This window comes from Nycticebus coucang, chromosome 1 (assembly GCF_027406575.1).
Source record: "Nycticebus coucang isolate mNycCou1 chromosome 1, mNycCou1.pri, whole genome shotgun sequence".
NCBI classification, from domain to species: Eukaryota; Metazoa; Chordata; class Mammalia; order Primates; family Lorisidae; genus Nycticebus; species Nycticebus coucang.
The window spans coordinates 61,776,749-61,802,650 of NC_069780.1; positions in this window are offsets into that span (position 1 = coordinate 61,776,749).

The window sequence follows — 25,902 nt, forward strand, 5'->3', positions numbered from 1 at the left end:
TGGGGTGTGTTTCTCGTTCAACAAGCAACATAACTAAAGGAATTAATGGAATAGCAGAGGATACTGAGGCACAATTGTTAGAGAACATTGAGTTACTGTGATATGTAATCCAGGTTTCAAATTTGCTATGTTGACAAGGCAGCAATGCTTGTTTTTGTGTAATATATTTTTAGGAGGATGTCCATAAGGGTATGTTATATACACTTTTCTTGCCAACCACCACAACAGCTGCAGAGTTATCCAAGTCTTTGAATGATTACAGCTGAATTGGTAATTCTGTGTTGATATGTGTATGGACAGAGTGGCTCCCATGACCAAATGGCTTTATGAGTTTCACTACTTGGGCCAAAGAAATCACTTCCAATTCTAAGTCTACGCACTCTGTCATCCACGGGGAAATGCTGGCTAGCCGAAAAATGTCACCTGAACTAAATAACATGTTGTAGAATGTGATTAAAATGATCAACCATGTTAAAGTACATCCCTTTACCTCACATTTGTTTGAGCAGCTCTGTAAGAAAACGGACACATTTTCTCCTATACTTAGAAGTGAGATGAGTTTCTTTGTTCGTTTGTTTGTTTGTTTGCAGTTTTTGGCCACCTCTGACATATGGGGTCAGCACCCCACTCCTTTCAGCCACAGGCACCGCCCAAAGTGAGATGATTTTCTAAAGGTAGATCATTAGCCAGAGTGTTGCTGGTCCAGAGATTTCTTGTAGAAAAACTGTCATCACTGGGACCACATTTCAATGACATATAGTGAGTCCTAAAACTTGCTTATGTGACACATTCAACCTGCTCATGGAACTCAATCGATCACTTCAGGGGAAAACTACAACTGTGCTGAATAGGCAGATTAAGTGGCTGCTCTCAAAGCCAAACTAGAATTATTGAGGCAAAGACTGAACATTGGGAAGTTTGACATGTTTCAAACATTAGTACAGATTTTGAAAGACAATGAGTTAGGTCTTCTGTCTCACAGCCTATGCATGATCACCTCACTCAGCTTTCAAAAGAGTTTGAACATTTCTTCCCAAACCCAAAAGACCCCCTAATTGTGAAGAAATGGATCCACACACATTTGGGAATAAGCCAGTGAATCGATTTTGTTCTCCCTCCCCTGTCCCAACACTGATCTGTGGAAAAACTGTCTTCCATGAAACTAGTCCCTGGTGCCAAAAACATTGAAGACCACAGCATAAAGACAGCACTTTGTACTGTGAAAGGAAGCATTATGCCATTGTGTCAATTTTGTTATTTATTTTAGTTCAAATAAACTTTTTTTTTTTTTGTAGAGACAGAGTCTCACATACCGCCCTCAGGTACCTCAGGTAGAGTGCCGTGGCATCACACAGCTCACAGCAACCTCTAACTCTTGAGCTTACGCGATTCTCTTGCCTCAGCCTCCCGAGCAGCTGGGACTACAGGCGCCCGCCACAACGCCCGGCTATTTTTTTGTTGCAATTTGGCCGGGGCTGGGTTTGAACCCGCCACCCTCGGCATATGGGGCCGGCGCCCTACTCACTGAGCCACAGGCGCTGCCTAGTTCAAATAAACTTTTATCTAAAGGCTGTATTAGGTGTTTTGAGATGGGAAAAGCTATTCCAAAGTTCTTTATGAGAATGAATCATAGAAATGGTTTAGTGAGGGTAGTCACTCTACAGGATGTTAAGCTATATAGGAAAGCTACAAAAATTTAAAATATTAACACAGATATGCAGAAAGTACAATGAATCGCTGCACAGATTTCAGAAGCCGATTCAATGTTATATGTTAATGTGTGAGCAAACATGTTTAGTATATGGTGGTGTTAACAGCACTGAATAACTGTTTGTTAAAAAAAAAAAAGCAAAAATAGAGAAATAAAAGGCAAATATTGCTTCATTTTTAAGCCCCTCATAAATCAAGTATTTAATAATATGCGTAAATTAATAAAAGACAAGTATAGTAATTACAGCCACAATAAAAATGCATTCTTTCCCCGAAGTTTAATTTTACTTTCTTTAAGAGCCTCTATTTATCTTCATGACCAGGAGGGGAGAAAAAAGGGAGATATAGCCAAACAATTTCAAGAAGGTAAAAAATAGACAGTATGTATTTCTTGTTTTTATTAATTTGATGTAATAATTTTCATTCAATCCTATGCTAAAAAATCCCTCTTCCCTTATTCCTCCCTCTTCTCCACCCATGGAGAGATTAATTGCAGACATAAAGTTACTACTGAGTCTACCCTGTTTCTGGTCATGTGCTAATTGATATTAGTCATCTATTGATCTGGAGATGCAAGCTCATTTTTTTCCTGAGAGACCCTGCTTTCTGAGCTATTCACAGACCTCCATACTATTATAGAATCCCTGTTTCCTGGTTGTGGCAACTTCAGTGTAGGCCCAACAGCTGTTACTCTCAAACCACTTTCTAATATTCACTCAGAGTTCACAGGAAATTTCAAGATGATCCACACCGCACTGCCCACCAGGAAACTCAAGGGGTTACTTCATACTCTCCTTTCACCTGGGTAGGACATTATGCCATCTTCACTGACCATGTGGCCCATTAATCTCTGTCAAGATGGGTCTCACACGTAAGACGGCTTATTCCAGACATTAAATAAAGTAGTTGCCTTTTTAATCCCTAAATAAAAGGGAGTATGTAGGTGAGGTCTATATTTGACTTTCCTTGGGACTCAGTCTGGAGGAGGTGACACTGCCACTTGACTCCTACATGGCACCTATTGTTCTTCTAAGTGTGTGTGTGTGTGTGTGTGTGTGTGTGTGTGTAAGAAAGACCTCACTCCTCTCACTCCAAATTGGACTCACCACCTGATCTTTCAGGCAAGGAATTTACTTCCAACTGTTTAATTGTAAGATTATTAAAGTATAGCCACTTCACCAAGAAAAAGCATATTAATCTTTCCTAAAAATATTTAAGATATACATGTATATTTAATATTATAGCAATCATTCTTAAGAAATATTTTCTCCTAAAAAGTAAATCCATTTGAGTAGTATATAGAAATATAGTGAGATTTCTACTTGTAGGCAAATAGTTTTCCCCCAAAACAACTAAAACTGGACATACATGTATATACATAAATATACATATATATACACACACACGATGGTTTTCAAAATAATGAATATCAGGCAACAAAAGACAATATTCCTTAGGAGACAAGAATCAAATGAAATGAGCACTGTAATCCTCCCACCTTAGTCCAGAGAAAATTACCAGGTTCCCCACAAGTATTCAGCATTTAGCAAATACTGATTAGTGCATGCATGTGTGAAGCCATCCAGGAATGAAGAAAGAACCATCTAAAATGAATAAAGGAAAAAATATTATTATATAACAGATAAAAATAATTCCTGTTCCTACCACCTATAGTGGAAAACTATATAATTCATATGGAACCAGGAAGAATATTCAGAAAGATTTTTCTCAACTGTGAGAAAAGGTTAATTCTGGTGTGTGTGTCTGTTGGGGTGAGGGGAACTATTAAACATTGCTCAGGTCAATTGAAGAAGGTTTTTTAAAAAGTGATTTACTATGCTAATGAATTAGAAGCTAAGACTTAATACTGTTTAATGATAAGTTCTTTAGAAATTATACATAGCAAATGGTTTCTGTCAATGTCTATATTAGTCACTTAGGAGTACCACTTAAAAAAAAAATACCACAAATTGCGTGCCTTACACAATGGAGATTTATTTTCTCTGAGTTCTGAAGGTTAGACATTCCAAATCAAGGTCCAGCATGGTTGGTTTCTGAAGCTGCTTCTCTCCTTGGCCCACAGATGGTTTTTTTCCAGCCTACAGGCTCACAGGGCTTTGTATTTGTGCATGGACACTACCTGCGTCTGCCACTTCTTATGTGGATGAGTCCTACGGATTGGGTCCCCATTCTTATGACTTAACCTTAGTTGCCTCCCCAAATGCCCTAACTCCAAATAAGTCACATTAGTGCTTATGGCTTTAACCTATGAATTCAAGGGACATAATTCAGTCCATAATAATACCAAATAGTAAATATCACAGAGTTCCTGTGCTATAATGTTTGTATGCTATAATGTTCTGCTGACTCCTCAACTCTGTCACTGCAGCGTGATGGGCGCTATGGACACTAAGTAAATCACTAGAGTATTTAGGTTCCAATAAAACTTTATTTACAAAAGAAGATAGTAGTCGAGATTTGGTCACAAACTGTTGTTTGTCAATCCCTGGTACATTAATTGAATGGAATTCCAATCAAAATCTCAGCAGGCATTATTGTAAGAAGCAGATAATTTTAAGATTCATATTGAAATGCAAAGTACTTAGAATCGCCAAAGCAACATTGAAAAAGATGATCAAACCTGGAGGACTTAACCCTACCTCGCCTCAAGACTCATTATAAATCTATAGTTATCTGGATGGTTTGGTATTGATGTAGAGATAGAAAAATTGAATAAGGGAAAGATTAATTAGTCCAGAAATGCACCTACATAGATAGGGTTGGAGAGGATAGGAGATCTAGCCCCTAGCAAGGAATAGGTCACCCATTGCAAAGGATCAACTCTGCAGCCAACATAAGAATGTAACTGCAGCAGCCAACTGGTGCTGCAATGGAAATAACCTGTCCTAATTCCCACCAACTGCATGCTGGCCCATGGGCTATTACTCTCAAACTACTTTCTAATATTCACTCAGAAATCACAGGAAATTTAGGTAAACTGGGTGCTGCAGTGGAAATAACCTGCCCTAATCCCCACCACTTCGGAAATAGGGAAATCTGGGACCATATTCAGAGGGGTAATTGCATGCACTGAAGCAGAATGAAGTCATACACATCAGGCCTAAAAGAGGAAACATCATTCACTCACAAAATGACTAAGTCCAAGACAGGATCTGAGGGCTTCTTAGCCTTTGGTAAAGATGTAGTACACGTTCAAGGCCTGCTCTTATACACCTAGGTCAGGGTCAAAAGACCAAACACACGAGACCGCCTTCCCCAATACTGTTAGAATTCATCTTGTATCCAGTTCTGGAAAATATAAACTTACTAACAGTGACACAAAACAGGTTTCCAGGGAGCATGTGTGGAGAAAAGAGGGAAGTAAGAGAAGAAATTACAAAGGGCCATGAACAACTTATGCAGTGCTTAGATATGTTTTGTATTTTGATTTTAGTGATAATTTTACAGGTCAAAACTTATCATTATATCTTGTATATAAACAATTTATCATTATACATCAAAAAGTTATGAATAGTAGTAACAAGTCATTATTATTATTCCTGATACTTAATATCTGTGAGCTTTCTCAAATAGCACCAAATTAGCAATTATGAAAAATGTGGTGAACAAATTTGACTTCATAAAATTTCATAAAATTTGATGGTTCTCACATTTCTTCCCTTAGTGAGGGTTTTATATATGAAGCCACTCATGGAGGATTCCAGGTGGGCAAGGAAAGAAAGGGTCATGATGTGCTTATGGGTTTTGGCTTCTAGGAATAAAGCTTGTAAGAATATTGGTACATACATATTTGCACACACATCCTAACACGGCAACATATTTAAAAATTAAAAGGTAATTTGATACAACTTGTAAAGTACATTGAAGCTAATTTATTTGGTATAAAATAAACTTAAAAATCAATAATAAAATATGAAAAAATGTCAAAGTAATGAAGAGGAACTGCTCAGAGATTTAAATATAAACAACCCATAAAATGTGAAAAATCTAAAAAATTATTTAAGTTAAAAATAAAAAGTAAAAATGATATTATAGCCATGTGGTTTCAGCTCCAACATAGAAATAGCATGTCTGCCATTCTTACAACAAAAATAAAAATTGGACAAACTGAGGCCACCGGGCAAAAATATCTTCAAAGATATGAAGACTGAGAATCACAGCTTAGACATCTTACCTGAATCAGTTGAAAGCCACAGACTGGTTGGAATATTTAAGAGATAATTTACTGTGTTGCTGACCAGCTGAGTATGCAATAGCTTGACAATAAGAAACTCTGAATTCTAATCCTCCTAGCGTTCCCTAGCACATAAACATTTTCTTAGGTTTAACCTTCCAATGTCCCACCAGGTTCTCAAGTTGAAGATCAGAAAAAACTTCTCTTACATTTTGGGTACGGGAAGGGGAATTATAAACATTTTGAAATGCTCCCAGAAAGTTCTCCATAACAAACGCCAACACTCTCAGGAAAAATACTTTGCCAATACTTATCTGAATTGGTGGTGTTGCAGAAGTCAAGGCCCAATGGAGAGAAAGAGCACCCAAACAACACGTTTATAAGAGGAAGAGCTTTTTTCGCCAGCCGAGAGTTTATGGCATAGAAGAATTCCAAATGGCCGTGCTCCCTGATTGCCTTGGTCTTTCCCTTTTTATTGACAGTCAAAAAGTTCCACCCCACAGGTACCCTTCTCATTGGCCAGTTTGAATCAAGGGAGAGATGCTATTCCTGACCCTACAGAATTACAGGATTTCACAGAACTTGGAAATTTCCAAGTTTCAGGAAGTTAAGTTTACAAATTCCCAAAAGCTGAGTCACCATGGAGAGGACCCTGCAGGTGTATCCTTGTGCTCTCCTTGAGAAGACCTGTTCTCAAGACCTCGCCCTTCTCGGGTATCCTCTTTCATTGGAAGGACAAGTAGTCAACTCCCATTCTTTCTAGGATTGCTACCTCACCTAAGGGAATGGGAAAAAAAATGATGCATTCCAGAGAGTTCTAGTCCAACATGTCAGGAGCGTAGAAGTCATTGTTTGGAGAGATAGGTAGATACAGACAATGGCAACTTAGCAGAACAGAACTTCACAACAGAAACTTCTGTAGAAGCCAGTAAAGGGTAAGAACATCTAATCTAATTAACAAATTGTTGGTGTCTCAGTATGGACACGTTTGGGAGATTCAGACTCCACTGGGACCCCTGGCATTGGGGATTTCTCCCCCTTGCTTTTTGTCAGAACCATGTTCTGACAGTGAAAATCTGTGCAAAATTCCCTGTTGCTTCTGGCAGTAGGGGGAAAACAGCCATCATGAAGAAAGCCTAGAGCATTCTCTTCTGCTTAACAAGATTTGCCTGGAGAAGAAACTGTTTTAACAGAATCTAGGTAACAGGGTTTTAACAAACTTTAAAAACACCTAAAAGAAGGCATTACCCAACTTCAGCCTAACTACTATTCCTATCTCAGCAAAGAGTGTGGGAGGAGGGTAGGGCTAAGAAGCATTTCTGCAGTTAAAACCCAGGGGCAAAGAGTCACTAAGAAACTGAGACCTAGTCTCAGTACTTGGAAATTTTTCTTCTCCCAGACTTTATCATCACATCAGTAAAATGACAGGGGAATGCAACTGAAAGAAAAACAAATTTCGGAGCTCAACAGAATTTTTTAGGGAAACTGAAAGATAATAGGGCAACCAAAATAAGGATACAAGAGGGAAATATAGCTTCTGACACCCACAGCTACAGCAGTGAACACAGCTTAAGATCTAGCTGATAAATATTACTGACTAGTGATTACTATTCCTTGACCTAACATGTCATATCCAGCTTTCACCAAAAGTTTACAAAGTGTACTAAAAGACAAAAATACACATTTAGAAAAGATGGAGAAAGCATCAAAGCCACAATTGAGACATGACAGACATATTTGAATGATCAGACTTAAAACATTAAAAAAAAAAAAAAAAAAGAAAAGGAAAACACCTACTATTACTACGGCAAGGACTATAATAGGAAAAGAAAATACCATGAGAGAACAGATGGGAAATGCAAACAGGCAGATGGAAACTCTAAGGAAGAAAAAGAAGGAAATATTATAAATTAAAAATACTATAACAAAAACAAAAAATTATAATATTTACTACAGTTACAAAAAGTCTTTGTATATAGCTTTTTTGTGGAAATTTGTAAATGTCCGAGAATTTAATATTTCTTCTAAACATTGAAAGAAAATAAAAATTGACTTAAAATTGATTCAATGTCTTTTATTGGGTTTTTAAGTCTTAAACATTTTTCTGTGTCAACTGTTTAATAGTTTGATTTGGATTTAATATTGAATCAAAGTCTTTATCTGGCTCTGTGAGTCCATGGACTAGATATCCATGCCAATCTGTAAAGTGATGAACTTTACAGATTCTGGGCAATCATGGAAATACATCACACAAAATGCCTACGTGCCAAATCATTCCATGACCTTGTGCTGAGGCTGAGTTTTAAATAATTCAATGAGGTATTGGATGAATACATTTGTATTGCTTGTTACAGTCACGCATTCACTTTTCTTTGCCATTTTTAATAAAGCCTAGTTTTCTAATATTCATGAAATATTGCATTTCAATTAAATTACATAGGTTTGAGAAAACAGTTTGCCCTAAGCTGTTTAGGGTTGACACCAACTGTCATTTGCTCTTTCTTCGGTATAATGCCCAAGGAGGCTTTGAGCACAACTAATGCAAAGCACTGTCACTCTTTAATGAGCTACTTTTTGATCATATGCAACACAACACTGTCTGAGGATTAGAATAATAAATGCAAATAGTATTTTGTTTTGGGGGTATGATATGTCAAAATATGCAAAGAGGTTCAAAACACATTTCTCCTAATTTAGTGGAAATAATACATGTGTACTGTCCCAATTTGCCTTAATTTTAAACACATATGTGTACACACATTACACTGTCTCAGGCTCTTCCTGTGCCTCACACTCACGTTACCTGTGTTCATGACACAGGAATGAACGGAATAGGAGACCAAGTCAATTTTTGCATTAGACTTATTTATCTTTAAAAATGAGGCACCGTCATGAAGCTTTTACATTTACTACCCTGTTGCATCTGTCCTGTATTTCATGGCATTCATCCCTCACATAGTTTTGACATTCTCCCTCTCTCTCTCTCTCTCTCTTTCTCTCTCTCTCTCTCTCTCTCTCTTTGTTTTTAAGAGACAGAGTCTCACTTTGTTGCCCTGGGTAGAGTGCTGTGGTGTCCCAGCTCACAGAAACCTCCAGCTCTTGGGTTTAGGCGATTCTCTTGCCTCAGCCTCCCGAGTAGCTACATAGTTTTGACATTTTCGAGTTCTTTCTGAGTTACGATATTAGTTCTGAAAAAACACTTTCTATAACTAGAAATAGCAACAATAATAATTCTGGTTTACTGTGTTGAGTGCTTTTTATACATCCCATATTTAATTGTAGTCCATATGCTTACTGAGCTAGGCTTATTCAGATAATAGTGTATTTTTACTCAATTTTAGGTGTCATGAATCTATAATCACCACTCAATTAAATAAAAACAACAAAAATTGATTTATTACGTGTATGCTCCTTTATACATAGAAAACCATGAATGAAACACATGAATAAGTACAGTCCAGTTCTCTTTTTAAAACATTATTTATGATACCACTGATAGCATTGGTTGGATCATTTCACATTAAAATTATTCCCATTTTCATCACAAAACATCCCTTTCAGGTATCCTGCCATTCGCGTAAGCTCTCTTCTCTAAGAGCAGGTGGTTTCAAGCAGCTGGGGTTCGATGCCACAAAAGAATTTTAAATCTACTCTATTGCAGTGTACTCAGAGAAAGAGACAGTCAGGATCTGCCACAAGAATTTTGGAAAGCATTTTCAGTTTTACAAAAAGCAAGGAAGAATAGCCCTATTCATTTACTTTAATTCCTTTGATCGACATGATAGCAGCCGTTCAGAAGAGGGTAACTTCCGAGAGCCCCCACTACTGCACTACCCCTCCTTTTCTTTATGTAGATGATTAGTAGACTAACACATGATAATATAGGCAAATGTAGTGAAGAATACTAATAGTACATATCTATATAAGGATTCTAAAATGTTTAAGGAAGATGTTTTAAAAAGATTATCCCCTTAATGTAGCTTGACATTTTCCGCAGCTCTTATGCAAAAACTCATTTTATCTCCAGACACATACACGGGCAAGCTTCAGGTGTAGGCCCTGAGTTTCCTGCGTTTGGTATATGAGCCATACATCATTTCTTCCTTTTGAAAATGAGAGAAGCCAATGCCCTTCATAGCATCTCCTTTCATCGTTCTCTTGTATGGCAAAATGATGATATAGTCACCCCCGAGATTACATTACAAAGATCCTGGTCTATTTTACCAGAGAGGAGAGATGTTCTCCTGCTGGTTTTGAAGTAAACTGTCATGTTGTGACACATGACATAACTAGTAGCTGAGGGTCGCCTCTGGGACCTGACAGAACACCCGCACGCAGAAAACCATGAAGACCTTATTCTTACAACCACAAACAAAAAATGAGTTCTGCCAACTACTTGAATGAGCTTGAGGAACCCAAACCTTAGATGAGATTGCAACTCCAGCCGACACTTCAGCATTCATCTGGTAGAACTTTCAATAAAGGACTTAGGTAACTCACGACTGCGTTCGTTACCTTCAGAAACAGTGAGATAAATGTGTGTTGTTGTTAGGTGCTGACTTTATACTGATTTGATATACTGTAATAGAAAAGGATTACAACATACAAGAGTTTTGGATTTGAACAGATCTCAAAAATCATTACATTTTTAATGTTTAAATTTTTAATGTATAAAAATCATTCTTTTTAATATATTTGAAATTATAAACATAAATTCTAAATAATATACGTTAAAATGGTATAACCAATTATATTTATAAATACATGTGTGATGTGTATGTATATGTATATGTGCTTACATATAGATAAATATACATGGTTACACACACTCACATACAAACGTGTACAAAGACACGTCACAGATATGTATCTCTAAGAGATAGGAGGAGATATAGCTCTAAGTTTAATACTGATCAATGTTATCTATCTTGATCAGAATTAGGGAAGAATGCCTGCAACAGAAAATGGAAACAATTGTGTGTGTGAAGAGTTTATAACTTACCATCTTCTAATGCAGAAAATCAGTGTTGTTGATTATACACTTTTAAAGTCCCACCATGAAAACAGATAAGTAGTTAACTGAATAAGATGCAATTGTGTGTTATGCAGAGAAATTTTAAGTAATGTTATTAAATTAAGCTCTAATGTGTAAATAAATCCATTTATGTACAAACTGATCATTTTGGATCATTTTAAACCTTAATAGGGATAAATATTTTGATTCACAAAAACTAATGTACCAAATATCTATTTTTAGTGACTACCATACAATTTTAAATCTTTTTTAAAGTAACATTTTTATAATTTACATATAAGTAGTTTAGATTTAAATGTAAATGAATACACTGCCTCACAATTCCTTTTTTTATTTATATACATATTTCTACATCTGTTAAATGGTGATGCAAGATGTGGCAGAAGGAAAGAATTTAACTATAACCACTATAACGAGCATCTCTTTTATGATAGAAATAGTATTTTGTCAAGGCAAAAATTCAGATATTGAAACAAACACCAAAGGCTATTATAATAGATGCTTCAGTTGAAAATCAAAAGTGTATAGAACTTCAAAATAATGACATTTTTTTCTAAGAAAAAAATGCTTAGTGTGATTACAGCTTACACCCACAAAAAAATTTCTCATTATTATTTGCCACAATTGTGGTGCCCTTTCCTTTTAACAGACTTTCACACTGTAGATGTGGGGAACATATAATTATTTTGATGAAAGGGCATTAGGTTAACCTAATAAAACTATAAGAACATTGCCTCTTCAATGCAGTAGTTTACTTTTTTAATAATGATTTTAGAGCCATTGTATATGTTGAATTTCCAAATAAATTTCCAATAAAGTGTGCTTTATATGTATCACCAATATCACTGATTCTTCTTTCTCATTTAAAAATAATACTGTACTCTTTCATTAGTGTTAGGTTAACCATAATATTTTTCTTCATATCTATGAATTTATAGAAAGTAATCTGAAATTTTCCTTTCATTGCATTTGGAAATTCTAAAGGAAAATGCAAATTTAGCTCTGGTTTATCAATTCTGAAATATGCACCATAGTTTAGCATCAGCTCAATATGTTCAAACTATAGTATTTGGTTTATTCTATTAACATAGTTTAGCATCAGCTCAATATGTTCAAACTATAGTATTTGGTTTATTCTATTAACAGCTGAATTTAAAATATATATGGAGATGATAATTGTAAGCTTAGACTGGATATTCTTAATGGATTCATTGCATTTTAGGAGATACAGAATATGTACCTAATATAAATTATTCCCTTAATAAATAACATTTATTTTTGACAATAAAGTATAGACATTTAAAATGAACATAGGGAAAGTCTGATTAAATATGATTACACAGAAAAAGTAAAATTTTCTTTAATTAAGCAAAATTTAAAAGTTTATAACGCTATTTCTTTACCTAAATCTGATTTCTGGAACAACAATATTTTATAAAATATTAATAAAATGTTTTTCATGCTTTGGCCATCTCTTTGTAAAATTTTATAAGAAGTATCTTGTAAATACAGGAAAATCAATCTATAATTTCCCAGTTTCCCTATGTTGGTGACTTTAGGGGTAGCTTTTGGGACACCTTATAAAAGACAAAATTTATATTTTTTTTAGTGCATATTTTACCTATAGTGCTTCACTTAATAGTATGTTTTGGCGTTTCTCTGTGTAAGATAGTCTTGCTCGCTTATAAAACTGATGTTATTAAATATCTCCTTACCAATGTGCTTTGAAATCAAACAATGATGAGCCTGTGTCTGAACTCTGTTCTTATTTATTTAACATTTGTATTTTCTTATGAAAACATTATTGTGTCCTTCGATTAACTTTAGAAAATGAAAAATTCATACGCTGTCAGAAATATCTATTTATGATGTTATAACTAACATTTGTTTAAATATAATTTAGGTATAAATACAATATGGGTACACCTAACTTCAATGGGTGTATTTGTACAGACAGTAAACTGTCATTTTCAGGCTCTGATAAATATGAAATGGATTTTGGGAAATCCATTGGCATCTTAATCTTTCCACTTTTATATGCAATGAATTAGACTTTGCAGACTTGAAAGGACCTTTCATCTATCTTTCACATGGAATTCCCAAAACCTGTGTATTCATGTCACAATTGATATTCATTATTAACTTCTCAGGCAATTAAAAAAATTATGACAGGACTAATTCTTTAGTGGTCTGAATCTACACAGGCCTTATTTCTTAATATTTTGAACTCTACCAAACATAGTAGCTTGCATCAAATCACAATTAAATACTCATTGCATGAGGGATAATTTTTCTTTTCAGCTCATACTATATTTTCCCTACATTATCTGTGGTCATAGAAAATGATTATTAGTAGCCAATGTAAGAGATGTTTAATTAGAGTTATAAAATGTCTTTGGGGTAGTAAATGACCTTTTTATTAATTATTTTATAATAGATGATAAGAATATCTGAGCTGAATTTGGGGGTTTTAATGTTAAAAATCACATGCAATCTCTTATTGAATGCAGCATCAATAATGTTAATATAAGCCACACATCTCAGTAGTTGAGTAAATTATAGTAATGTCAAATTTTCTTTTTAAACAAGGGAGACATATTTAATAGCATATATAAGGGATGAAATCACTTATTAAGACTTCGCATCATACAGGTATATGTGGTGTTACAAACGAAAAGTATCTCATCATTCCAAAAAATGTACATACCCCGTCTTTTGCATTAATGAAAAATTGTGGCCAAAGTACATAATGATTCTTTTTGTTTGGCATGCAATAGTAGTATTTCAATGTTAATTATTTATTAATACAAATAACAATACTTATCAAGTAAGAGTTCTAGAGTCTTTCTGTAGAAAATTGGCAAATCCTATGTTATATGCTTTAAGAAATGTAAGATTACCATTCAACATAACATCTTTGGCCTCTACTCATATTTTTTATTTGACTCCATGTAAACAAGAGTATATATAAATTTAGACAATATACTGAAATGCCAAATATATAATGATAAGAGTGGCAGATTGGAAGCTATGGCATATTAATACCAAATCAGAGCAAAGGACTAAATAAAAACATAATGGAGAAACTAAATGGATGAAATGTCAACTCTTCTTTTTATGTCTTTCCTCCAGATCCTGTGATTCTCTCCTTCTCTGATTCATTCCACTTTTATTTTATTAATTAATTTACATCCTGGCATGTTAATAAAGAAAAGCTTAATTTAGGGCGGCGCCTGTGGCTCAGTGAGTAGGGCGCCAGCCCCATATGCCGAGGGTGGTGGGTTCAAACCCAGCCCCGGCCAAACTGCAACAAAAAATAGCCGGGCGTTGTGGCGGGCGCCTGTAGTCCCAGCTGCTCGGGAGGCTGAGGCAAGAGAATCGCGTAAGCCCAAGAGTTAGAGGTTGCTGTGAGCCGTGTGACGCCACGGCACTCTACCCGAGGGCGGTACAGTGAGACTCTGTCTCTACAAAAAAAAAAAAAAGAAAAGCTTAATTTATATATGAGAAATGTTTTTAAAAATGAGAGTTTTCTATTCCAATGTGTTTGATTTTTCTGGCATGTTCACATTCTAATAGGTTTGTAAATATTATTTTCTTTTTATAAGGTTTTGTACTTCTAATATTTCAAGGATTTCAGTTGATTTATTGGTTACATATGACCCATGGTATTCATGTGAAAGCATCCAAGAGTTGTGTTGTTGATAAAAGTGTGATGCTTGGCTTAAGTGAAATCTGGCTAAAAATAACATTTTAAGGTATTATTTTTTGTTTCAAGTAATATTTTCTCTTTAATAGAAGCTTTAAATTCAGAGAACGCTGGGAGCCAAGTACTTTGTGCTTAATTTGTTAGCACAAAAAAAAAAAATGTGTACTTTACAATAAAAAGTAGACACTATGCTTAACCTTATTCTTTAAATGGATCATTGTTCTATAGCATAAAATTCTTTGAAGGTAAGTTTATAATTATTCAATAAAGTAGATCATATTTTATGTTACCTTGAAAAGCTGTTGGTGTTTATTTTAGTTGGGACAGCTTATAAAGAAACCCTGTGTACACATAGAAACAGATCAGGTGCACACACACACACACCCCTACCTCTGACATAAAAGCATTTGATTATCCTTGCTTTGAAAATTCAACAAACACACTAACAGACAACAGATGATTCTGTGTAACTGATGAGTTCTTACTGCAGTTTAAAACCAAAGGAAAAATCTGGCAAATGAATTAATTTTTATTACTTACACTTCTTTCATTAAATATACTTGTTTGTAACATGACTTTGCTCATATATTTTAAAGACTATTAGTCTCCAAAAGAAATTGAAAATAAAAACAAATTAGAAGTATGAACTATAGAATATGCTAAGATATTGCATTTATTACATTTTACAGAAATCACTGTTTTCGGTCAAAATTAGTACAGCCTATATATAGTACATAGATACAGATTATGAAAGCAATAACTTTGAGTATTTAATGTTCTATTTTTTAAATAATAATGAGGTTTATGTCCAGGAAAGTTATTGGGATGTATTATACTTTTACTATTCCATAATTTGTGCTTTCTATAATTTCCCCCGTATTTGACTTTTAAATTCTCAGGTCTAAAGGTAAAAGCTATTTACTTTTAATATCTGGGACATAATCATGCTGAAAAGTAATTTATATTATGTAGTAATTTCCTTTATTTAAATATTATTAGGTGACATAGGGCCAAAGTAGGAAAACAAAACATGGACCAAATTATCAGCATTTAATTTACAAGTAAGAAATTTAACCTAAAGTAACAAATAAAAGGCAGTGTATAAAGGCAGGGCTAAAGTAGGAAAACAAAACACAGACCACATTATCAGCATTTAATTATAAGTAAGAAATTTAACCTAAAGTAACCAATAAAAGGTAGTGTAAATTGGTATTAATGGACTTCAAATATTTAATCTGTCCAAAGAACATTTAGTACAAAGTAAAGATTGAATAACAGTGGCTGTGGTGCAAAAGCTAAATGGCCTTCTGACTATTTTACAGTCTTATCTTGTCTTTACTTGACGTAGTGTATTTTTCTGCATGTTAAAGATAGTAATCATTATTCATTTTTCTAGAATTTTGAATACGCTAGCTCAGCTTGTATTTTTTCTCAGAGAAACTAACCTCATGGAGTTAATGGTTGAAAGATAAAAGTTAACACAGTTTGGAAATGGTAAGATTTGTAAATCTGTTGAATCACAATTTCACGAAAGAACATTTCCTGATATTCAAGTCTATAAATAGAATTTAGAAAGTAAAGGATATTCAGAATTCTATCTTTAAAATATATCTTTCAAGACATGAATGTACAATTTGCATTGATAGTGAAAGGGTGCTGGGACTTTAAGCCTTGGGTTCTTGGGTGCTCAGAGAATTGAAAGTCACACCACCAACAAATAAACACCTTCTGGGAGCAAGACATGATTGCAAGAAGGACTTTACCTAACAAATGCAATCAGTGTAACCTGGCTTATTGTACCCTCAAAGAATCCCCAACAATAAAAAAATAAATAAATAAACACTGAGACTGACAGGTCCATAAGCCCTTCAGGGCGGCTCCCTGGGACGAGAACCACTGCCTGTAATACGAAAAAGTAGAGAGAAAAGCCTTGGTTGTCATGCTGTCGGGCTACTATACCCACCACCTGCTTTCCAAGAGGCACCCCTGGAGACACCGGGATTACCCTGGCCAGAGTCTGTCAGTTGGAACCTCTCTTCCTACCACGGGATTAAGGGGATGAAATAGAAGACCACACACACTAAGATAAAACACTCAGAGTTTACTGAAAGAGTAACAAAAGCTCTACAAAGTTAAGGCAAAGCTCAATAGTAGAGGGGTCACCGCCTGTCTTACAAACTCTCACTTTTTATATAGCCTATAAGTTACATCTATTTTTAGCTTCTATTGTAACATTCTTCCTTAATCTCTACATTTTACTTAATCTTTCCTTTTTTTTTTTTTTTTTTAGAGACAGAGTCTCACTTTACCATCCTCGGTAGAGTTCTGTGGTGTCACAGCTCACAGCAACCTCAAACTCTTGGGCTTAAGCGATTCTCTTGCCTCAGCCTCCCGAGTAGCTGGAAGTACAGGTGCCTGCCACAACGCCCGGCTGTTTTCGTTGCAGTTTGGCCAGGGCTGGGTTTGAACCCACCACCCTCGATATATGGGGCTGGTGCCCTACTTCTTGTAGGGGGAGGTCAGTTCCAGGGCCATCTGACCTATGGTTCTATCTGCTTGTCTCCATTCTTAAATAAGCCCTTCCCTATGTTGAAACACCAGTTTTTTTTTCTTGTCAGCTCTAAATCTTGTTTTGTTAATTTTTAAACTAATTTTTTCCATCAGAGCTGCTTTCTGCTTTTATTTCAGAGATCCCCTTCAATAACCTTTAAAGCTACTTTTATAATAATACACCATTTCCACAGCTTAGAAATCAGTAAAAATGACAATTAAGAAGATGAAGTTATAAAAATCCAACTTTTATATAAAATTAAATTCAACCTATGAAATAAGCTAGCTCCTCATTTTTAAACTGAAATTTTAATATTTAATGAAAAAAATGAAAAGTCCTTTCAATATCTACTGTGGGGGGAAATTATCTGTATAAAATTGAAGTTAGACACAAACTATTTGAAATTTTTATTATCAAATTACATTAACAACTAATATGCAATAATTCAAAGCAAAATCAAATATCTTCTATGTAAAAAATGATCTTTATTATTTTACAGGACAGGTGGCGCCCCAGCCAGCTGAGATGAGCTGAGCTGGAGGACCCGCCGCCTCCACCTGGGTGGTGTTGGTGAGGTGGCAGCTGGCAGAGGAACTAGTGGGCTGGAGGGTAGGCAAGGGGATCTCCTCCCCACCCCTGCCAGAGGCTCTAGTAGTCAGAGGGGGGGGACAACTGCTGGGAACACACCAGGGCCTAGATGTCTCCTTCCCCTTGCACTTATGACTGAACAGGGAGCCCCCATTTCCTAGCCTCGGTCAATTTCGTGTAGGTTTCCTAGGTCTTAATTCCTTGAATGTACTGTGTCCATTCCTAAATATATTCATTCACCTTGCCCCAGAAGAAGGGGCTGTATTCATTCATTAATGCCCTCATTCACCTTGCATCAGTGGAAAGGACTGTATGCATTCATTTCCTGGCCTCATATAACTACAAGGAACCTATGAGCCTATATATACTCCTGGACAAAGAGCCCAGAGAGAGACAGCGAGAAGGAGAGAGCTTTTTTCCTCCAACTTGGGTTTTTTTTTCTCTCTGCCAAGAGCTTTGGTGTTTTTGTATTCTTTTCTTTACTGTAAATAAATCTTATCTTACCACTGATCTGTGGTCCATCAATTCATTCTTCGAATCACCGAGACCAAGAACCAAGTGAAGATAAAATTCTGGTATCAGTTTTAAATTTGTATCCAATCATAATATTTGAGCTCTTGAAGTAGCTTTTTAGGTAATCTTAATAAGATAGACAATACTGAGCAATTTTGGTTAATAAGGGACTCTTGAGCCTTGTTGGGGAAATACTATTTCTGTTTGAGTTTTTGGATTCCTTACAGTGTTCCTGAAGAACAGACTTTCTAGCTGGATCTTCAAATAGCCTCAAACTTCTTTATACCTCAAGGCCTTCTCATAAATACTATTTCATCATTGGATTCCATTATCCTACCACTCTCTTTATTACTCTTAGCCATCCTGCATAAAGCCAATATCACTTTCTTGCTGAAAATTTCTCTAAGCACCATTCCACTTCCCCAGGATCAATAAGTTCCCACGTTGCATAATTCTCCAAACACCATGTGTTTGATTACCCTTGGAGGCACTTAATACATTTGATTCATTTGTATTATATTAAATTTGTCGATTTTCTCTCTATAAGTATAAGGCCTGTGATATCAGGAATTTCTTTCAACTTTTCCAGCTTTCTCCCCAAATTACACATTTACTAATTACCATACATTTTAGGTAAAATTATTGATTTCAACATTTGAAAATAATTCTGGCATTGATGCATTATGAATATATCTGTTTCTAACATATTAATAGACAGACAACTATATATATAATAACCATTTTAACTATTTTAGCTTAATTGAACGAGACATTTTGATAAACAAAATTCGAAAGTTATTATAAATCTTCTTTTAATCTACTGGTTTAAAATATAACTTTTCTTTTTTGAGAAAGAGTTTCACTCTATTACTCTGGGTACAGTGCCATAGCATCACAGCTCACAGCAACCTCAAACTCTTTGGGGCTTGAACGATCCTCTTGGCTCAGCCTCCTAAGAAGCTGGGACTACAGGCATGGTCCACTATAGCTGGATTTTTTTTTTCTTTCTATTTTTAGTAGAGACGGGGTCTCGCTCTTGCTCAGGCTGGTCTTGAACTCCTTAGCTCAAGCAATTGACCCACCCTGGCCTCCCAGAGTGCAGGAATTACAGGAGTGAGCCACTGCATCTGGCCAGTATAACTTCGCTGAGAAGATGAGATTCCTTTCCCATCAGAATTCAGAGTGTGAGTGAAAATACAGAGTAACTATGAATCTCTTAAGTACATAAGTGTTGATAAAAAATGGAAAATCAGAGAGTCCCCAATTCAGATTTTTTGTTCTCAGATGTCCTTACCATACTTCTTAGAAAATTATTCAACAAAATGCCCTTTACCCCTGTCCTCTAATTCCTCTCAAATCTGAGACGTGCCTACGAGCTGACCATTCCCTCCTGCTTACCCCACTTTATTTAATTTATACACTTACTATATTTTGAGGTAAAAATTAGTATACAGTTTTGTACTTTTTAAAGCATTTTTGTCTCTCCAATTACAACTTGTTATATTAATAACAGGGACAGTGTTTTCCTCAATTCTGTATGTCTGGTAAATCTCTCATCTTGTTAAGTAATGATTTCCTTACTATTTTCAGAGAATAAAATGTATTGTATATATCAATTTATAAGGAGAAATAAGGTTGTTAAATTTCTGTTTATTAGCATGCTTTTGAATTTCATGATTAACTGATTCATTGTTAAGGGTAGTAACTCACCTTGGTGTTTAAACTATTAACAGTAATGAGCTATGAGCTACTAATAATCACCTGCTGTTGGTTAGAGTGTTTGGTGAAAGTATGTAGCAAGGATAATAAAACGCTTACATATCAGGTGTGTGTGTGAGTGTGTGAGTGTGTGTTTGTATTCCTGTATCTGGCTATTTCTTGATGTACACGTGACATTTTTATAAGCTGCCCCAAATCAAATACGCGTCAATAGCTTTTTCACTGGAACATCCTATCAACTAATCATATGCTCACCTTTACAGAATTTTACTTTATCTACAATAAGGATCCATTTAAAGAATAGGGTTAAGGATGGTGGTTACATAACTCATTTTTATTCCTGGAGCACACAATTATTTGTTTATGGATGTGATATACTGTATGTTTTCAGTGTTTCTAACCATGCTCTTGTTTGGCAATAATGCAAACCCATCTAAGAATTTTAATTTGATTTTAACTGTCTGCTATTATATCTCAGTAGTTCCGAGGGAAACCAGTTAAGTGGATGACGTTTTGTAGCTGAGTAGCAGAGTGAAGGTGCCAACCTGGAGCCACAGACAGCTTTCCTGGCAGGGCTTGGTGGTGGAGTTCTCTTTCATCCTATGTTTAGACAGAAACCTCACTTCCTATCTACCAAATCCCTGCTAATCACAGGCTGGCACATAATTTAAAAAAAAAGGAAAGAAGGGCGGCACCTGTGGCTCAGTGAGCAGGCCGCTGGTCCCATACACCAAGGGTGGCGGGTTCAAACCCGGCCCCGGCCAAACTGCAACAAAAAAATAGCTGGGCGTTGTGGGGGGCGCCTGTAGTCCCAGCTACTCGGGAGGCTGAGGCAGGAGAATCGCCTAGGCCCAGGAGTTGGAGGTTGCTGTGAGCTGTGTGACACCACAGCACTCTACTAAGGGCGATAAAGTGAAACTCTGTCTCTACAAAAAAAAAAAAAAAAAAGAAAAGAAAAAAAGGGGATGGAAACAGTGGAATAATATACAACAATTAAAAGGAACTTCCTCTGATTTGCTGTACAGCAGGACACTATGAGTGCTCCTGGCACTTTGGCACTGAATCAGATATTACCACGGACAACTCCCTTCTGCTTTACCCAGGATACCTTAAGATGAGCTTTTATTCCTCCCTCATGTGAGTAACTTTTACTTGCATCTCTATGGTTTTTCTCTGCTGCTTTTTATGAGACTGGGATGCTGGTTACTAGGCTGAGGAGACAACTCTCTGCTATCTTTTAAATGACAATTATCTCACAGAAGCCCTATTCTAAGCAAAAATAAAAAGATAAAACCACTTGTGCTTATTTTCTCCAGCAGAATGTGTTACTGTTCTTTATTTATATAATAATAAAATTTTTTGAAGGACTTAATAATTCCATTCTCAATTAATGGAAGGTTTAGTTCAACTATGGGGCATTAGGAAAGTTTTGAGATATACAAAAATCAAGAAATGTCAAATCTGCACAGATAGAAACAAAGGAAGCCCTCCCAGCAACACCGAAAGGCTGAGCAAGCTGAACTTTGCACAGGTGTATCAGACAAGATGCTGTTGACTGTGCTTCTTGAAAGTGAAATAATGGACCAGAACGGTCTGCCACAAAATTCTTGTAGTGACCTTCATTAATTCATTTATATGGATTAATGAATAATAATGAATACCACCCATTTATTAATATAAGTTCTTCTTTGAAAGCGAGTTCCACTGTCTCTTCTTTTTTTACATTACTAGTAAATTTAAGAACAGCTCATTGTGTAGTATTTCAAACTTTTGTTAGTGATGTTATTTCATTATATAAGAATATACTTGTATTCATTGGGACCATTACTTTACTTTTCTTTATGGCTTTTGAAAAATTAGGGTTTTTTCTCAAAAATCTGGTTTTTAAACAAGGCAATGAGATAATGCTCTAAGGTAATTGCATTTGCTTGTTTGAGTGACTTAGAAATAAATAGCAGACAGTCTACATCAACATTTTATTCATGACATTATCCAATATGTTTGCTGCCATTCACTGATAATGCCACAAATCACTCTGTTACCTACCACTGGCTTCCATTCAGGCTGTCATTACCTACTCTCACATTCTGCAACCACTTATTATATAATTCAGTGGAGGGTAACCATCGCATTTGAGAGCTTTCCCTTTCACCCTACCCCATGATTGACAGAATTCTGGATTTCTATTAGGAGTGGACTCATTCGTATGTAAAATATTTGGTAACATCCAATTGCTTGCATAAACATTTAAAACAAACAAGAATAAATACAATTTTTCTGTAGTTTCAACTGACAAGTACTGGGTATTGTACACATTGAAGATATCCTCAGAGGAATTTTTGTGTGTGTGACTAGTTTTAAAGCATTTAAATAATATGTACCTTCAACTGAAAACCAAAGACATATTTTTAAAAAGGATATATCAATAACAGAGGCATCCTGGATTATTTGACTGTGAGGCTTGAAGGTAAATATAATTGAAGTGACATCTAGATGAATCTATGCCTCCAGCCATACCTCTGCATGGTGAACTGCATATGTTTGAACGTGGAAGCAAAAGGTTGGATGCCTACTGGTTATAGAGTTAAATAAAACACAATCTGTATTCACAGCTTGCAGGTAGGACAGTTAGATCACAGAAATCATTCACTTACTAGTAGTTTAATGTTCTGTTTGTGCGACAATTTACACATTCTTCTTACATTGTGTGACAATTTAGAAAATATGTTTCATTTTTTATTCTAGCAGACAGGGGTCTCATTGGTAATAACGGCAACCTAGGATATATTACCAAAACAACAGAAGGCAAAGCTGACATATTAAAATAGTGTATATTTTCACAGTTTTCGCATAGGGTTAAAAGTAACTGAAGATTGTTATCCAAAGCTCATTTTTTTTTTTAAATTATATTAGCTAAAAATGTTAGAATTGGACCCTTGAAAGCTGCAATGTTCTATGCTCTTTCAAGCCCAGGAATGTAATGACCAACTGTGAGAAAAAAAGTGAAAATATCTATCATTTATGGTAGAGCACACTCTACAGAGTAGGATAATTATCTACATGAAATGTGTTTGAATATAGATTTTGTTACACAGATAGCCATTTGGACAGTCTTCAGAAATCTGGAGATACATTTGGGAAAACAGCAATGACTGAGTTTAATAACTAATTAATTGAACTTCAGAAACTGACTAAGCATTTGTTTCCAACGTAGTTCTCAAATGGGACATGAAGTAATATGAAGAATAAATAGATTTATGGAAATACTTTTAAAAGGGAACGCAGAAAGCTTTAAGCTTTTCAACTCGTGCCTTCTAAAGCATAACCTGTCTGATTTTAGATTGCCAAAGACTAGGTCATTGTCATGCCAAACCCTCTCTATTGTCCTGAGTGTGTGTGTGTGTTTCTGTGTACATGTTTGTAAGAAAGTGATAGATAGTTGTAAATGAAGTCATCAAAATCATTAACTAGCAATTGGCTATACTATTACTGGGTGGAAGTAGAAAGTCATAATCCATTATCACCCAAGACTCATCACCATCTAGGTCTCTGTGTGGTGTCTGATAACCATGTTGCCCAGAAATATCTGGAAAATTACTTTTAGTATATTATTTGTCACCCTGGAAAAGGTGGTTAGTATTCACGTATGTACAATTCTCTCAAAATCTACAGTTTAGATAGAGTTACGTTTCCAAACGACAATTCTTTTACAATTGGCAATCATATCAGAATTTGTAAGAGGTTTATTTTATTTTCAAACTTTGAAATTTTACTCATTTAAAAGTTCAAAATATAAAAGTGTGAAAAATCAAATTGAAAGTTCATTGGGTTTTTTTCCTGTTTTAGTAAGCTATCTTCCTCACTAATGAAGTTATCTCCTCCAGAAACAGAATAAATGCAAATTTACCTTTGTCATTTGTTTATGTACTTTGCATTTTTGAAGAAGAAGTTTAAGATTTTGTGCTCAGGGATTGTGCCAATTGTGAAGGTGTCTGAATAAGCAAAAGGTAAAGGTTAGACAAAATAAATTGTAATAGTTACATGTAACTTTTCAACATGTGGACTGAGGGAGTTTGTATATAAAGAGTTATCCCACAGGTAGAACTAATCAGGAAGCACTATGTGAGATAATTGAACTTAATGGACAATTAACATGGATGGGAGCAGTCAATCCATGAAATAGATAGTGTAGAAATTAAGGTAAATAGAGTTTACGATAGAAGGTAGGAATTATATTTGGCTGCCACTGACAGAACCTAAAAATAATAATGGCTAAAATGAGACAGAAGTTATTTTCTTTTTCATATGAAAAAAAAAAAAAGACAAAGTAATCCAGAGTCCCTCCATGGCAGGCTCTGTTCACTTCAGACCAAATACCAGATGCAGGGGTCACAGCTCTCCATATAGTGCTTAGTCAACTCTAAGGATTGTGAAGAGTCTAGTCTTCACAATGAATCATATGTTACATATTACTCCAAGTCCTCCTGTCTTCTGATCAAACTTTGACTGATATAAAATTGGATAATAGAAGTTGATCCAGGTGAACAGATTATAAAATGGGCTTACTGAATAGGCTATGACCTATATGAAATTAATTCTGACTTAATCTAAAAACTGTGTTAAAATTTAATCTTAATAGATCATCTGTGGATACCTATAAGGTTTTGGATAAACAGTCACTGTCATAGAGTATTTAATTGAAAAAAGTGAATACGAATACAGTGCTATTGATTGCTTGCTTACAAGTGCCCTGGAAAAGGGGGAGAAATTGTAAACTCGGTTATTTCATGAATGGACAGCAAAAGGTCTATGATTGTGCTTAACGTTCATTATTTCCTATGGCTTGCAGGAGTGATATTCCTGAAAAACAAACCCTGAGTCTAATCCTGTGTGTGCTTGATTTACAACACGATAGAATTTATAACCTTTCAAAGTCTATTATTATGAAGTTAGCACATTGATTAGCAAGGAACGGAATTTTACAATTTGGAATGAGGGCATATGAACAGATTCCAATGACACTAGAAACAATGTACTCCCAAATTACTTCTGATTTTCCTTCCCAGGAGAATCAGACTTTATTTCCCTTTTTGAAGAATTTAGTCTACCATTGTCTGAATAATCTTTAAATTCCTCCTCTGAGGGGGTTGCTGGGCAGAAGGATTTTTTTTTTTTTTTATTGTTGGGGATTCATTGAGGGTACAATAAGCCAGGTTACACTGATTGCAATTGTTAGGTAAAGTCCCTCTTGCAATCATGTCTTGCCCCCATAAAGTGTGACACACACCAAGGCCCCACCCCCCTCCCTCCTTCCCTCTTTCTGTTTCCCCCCCCATAACCATAATTGTCATTAATTGTCCTCATATCAAAATTGAGTACATAGGATTCATGCTTCTCCATTCTTGTGATGCTTTACTAAGAATAATGTCTTCCACTTCCATCCAGGTTAATACGAAGGATGTAAAGTCTCCATTTTTTTTAATGGCTGAATAGTATTCCATGGTATACATATACCACGGCTTGTTAATCCATTCCTGGGTTGGTGGGCATTTAGGCTGTTTCCACATTTTGGCGATTGTAAATTGAGCTGCAATAAACAGTCTAGTACAAGTGTCCTTATGATAAAAGGATTTCTTTCCTTCTGGGTAGATGCCCAGTAATGGGATTGCAGGATCAAATGGGAGGTCTAGCTTGAATGCTTTGAGGTTTCTCCACACTTCCTTCCAGAAAGGTTGTACTAGTTTGCAGTCCCACCAGCAGTGTAAAAGTGTTCCCTTCTCTCCACATCCACACCGGCATCTGCAGTTTTGAGATTTTGTGATGTGGGCCATTCTCACTGGGGTTAGATGATATCTCAGGGTTGTTTTGATTTGCATTTCTCTAAT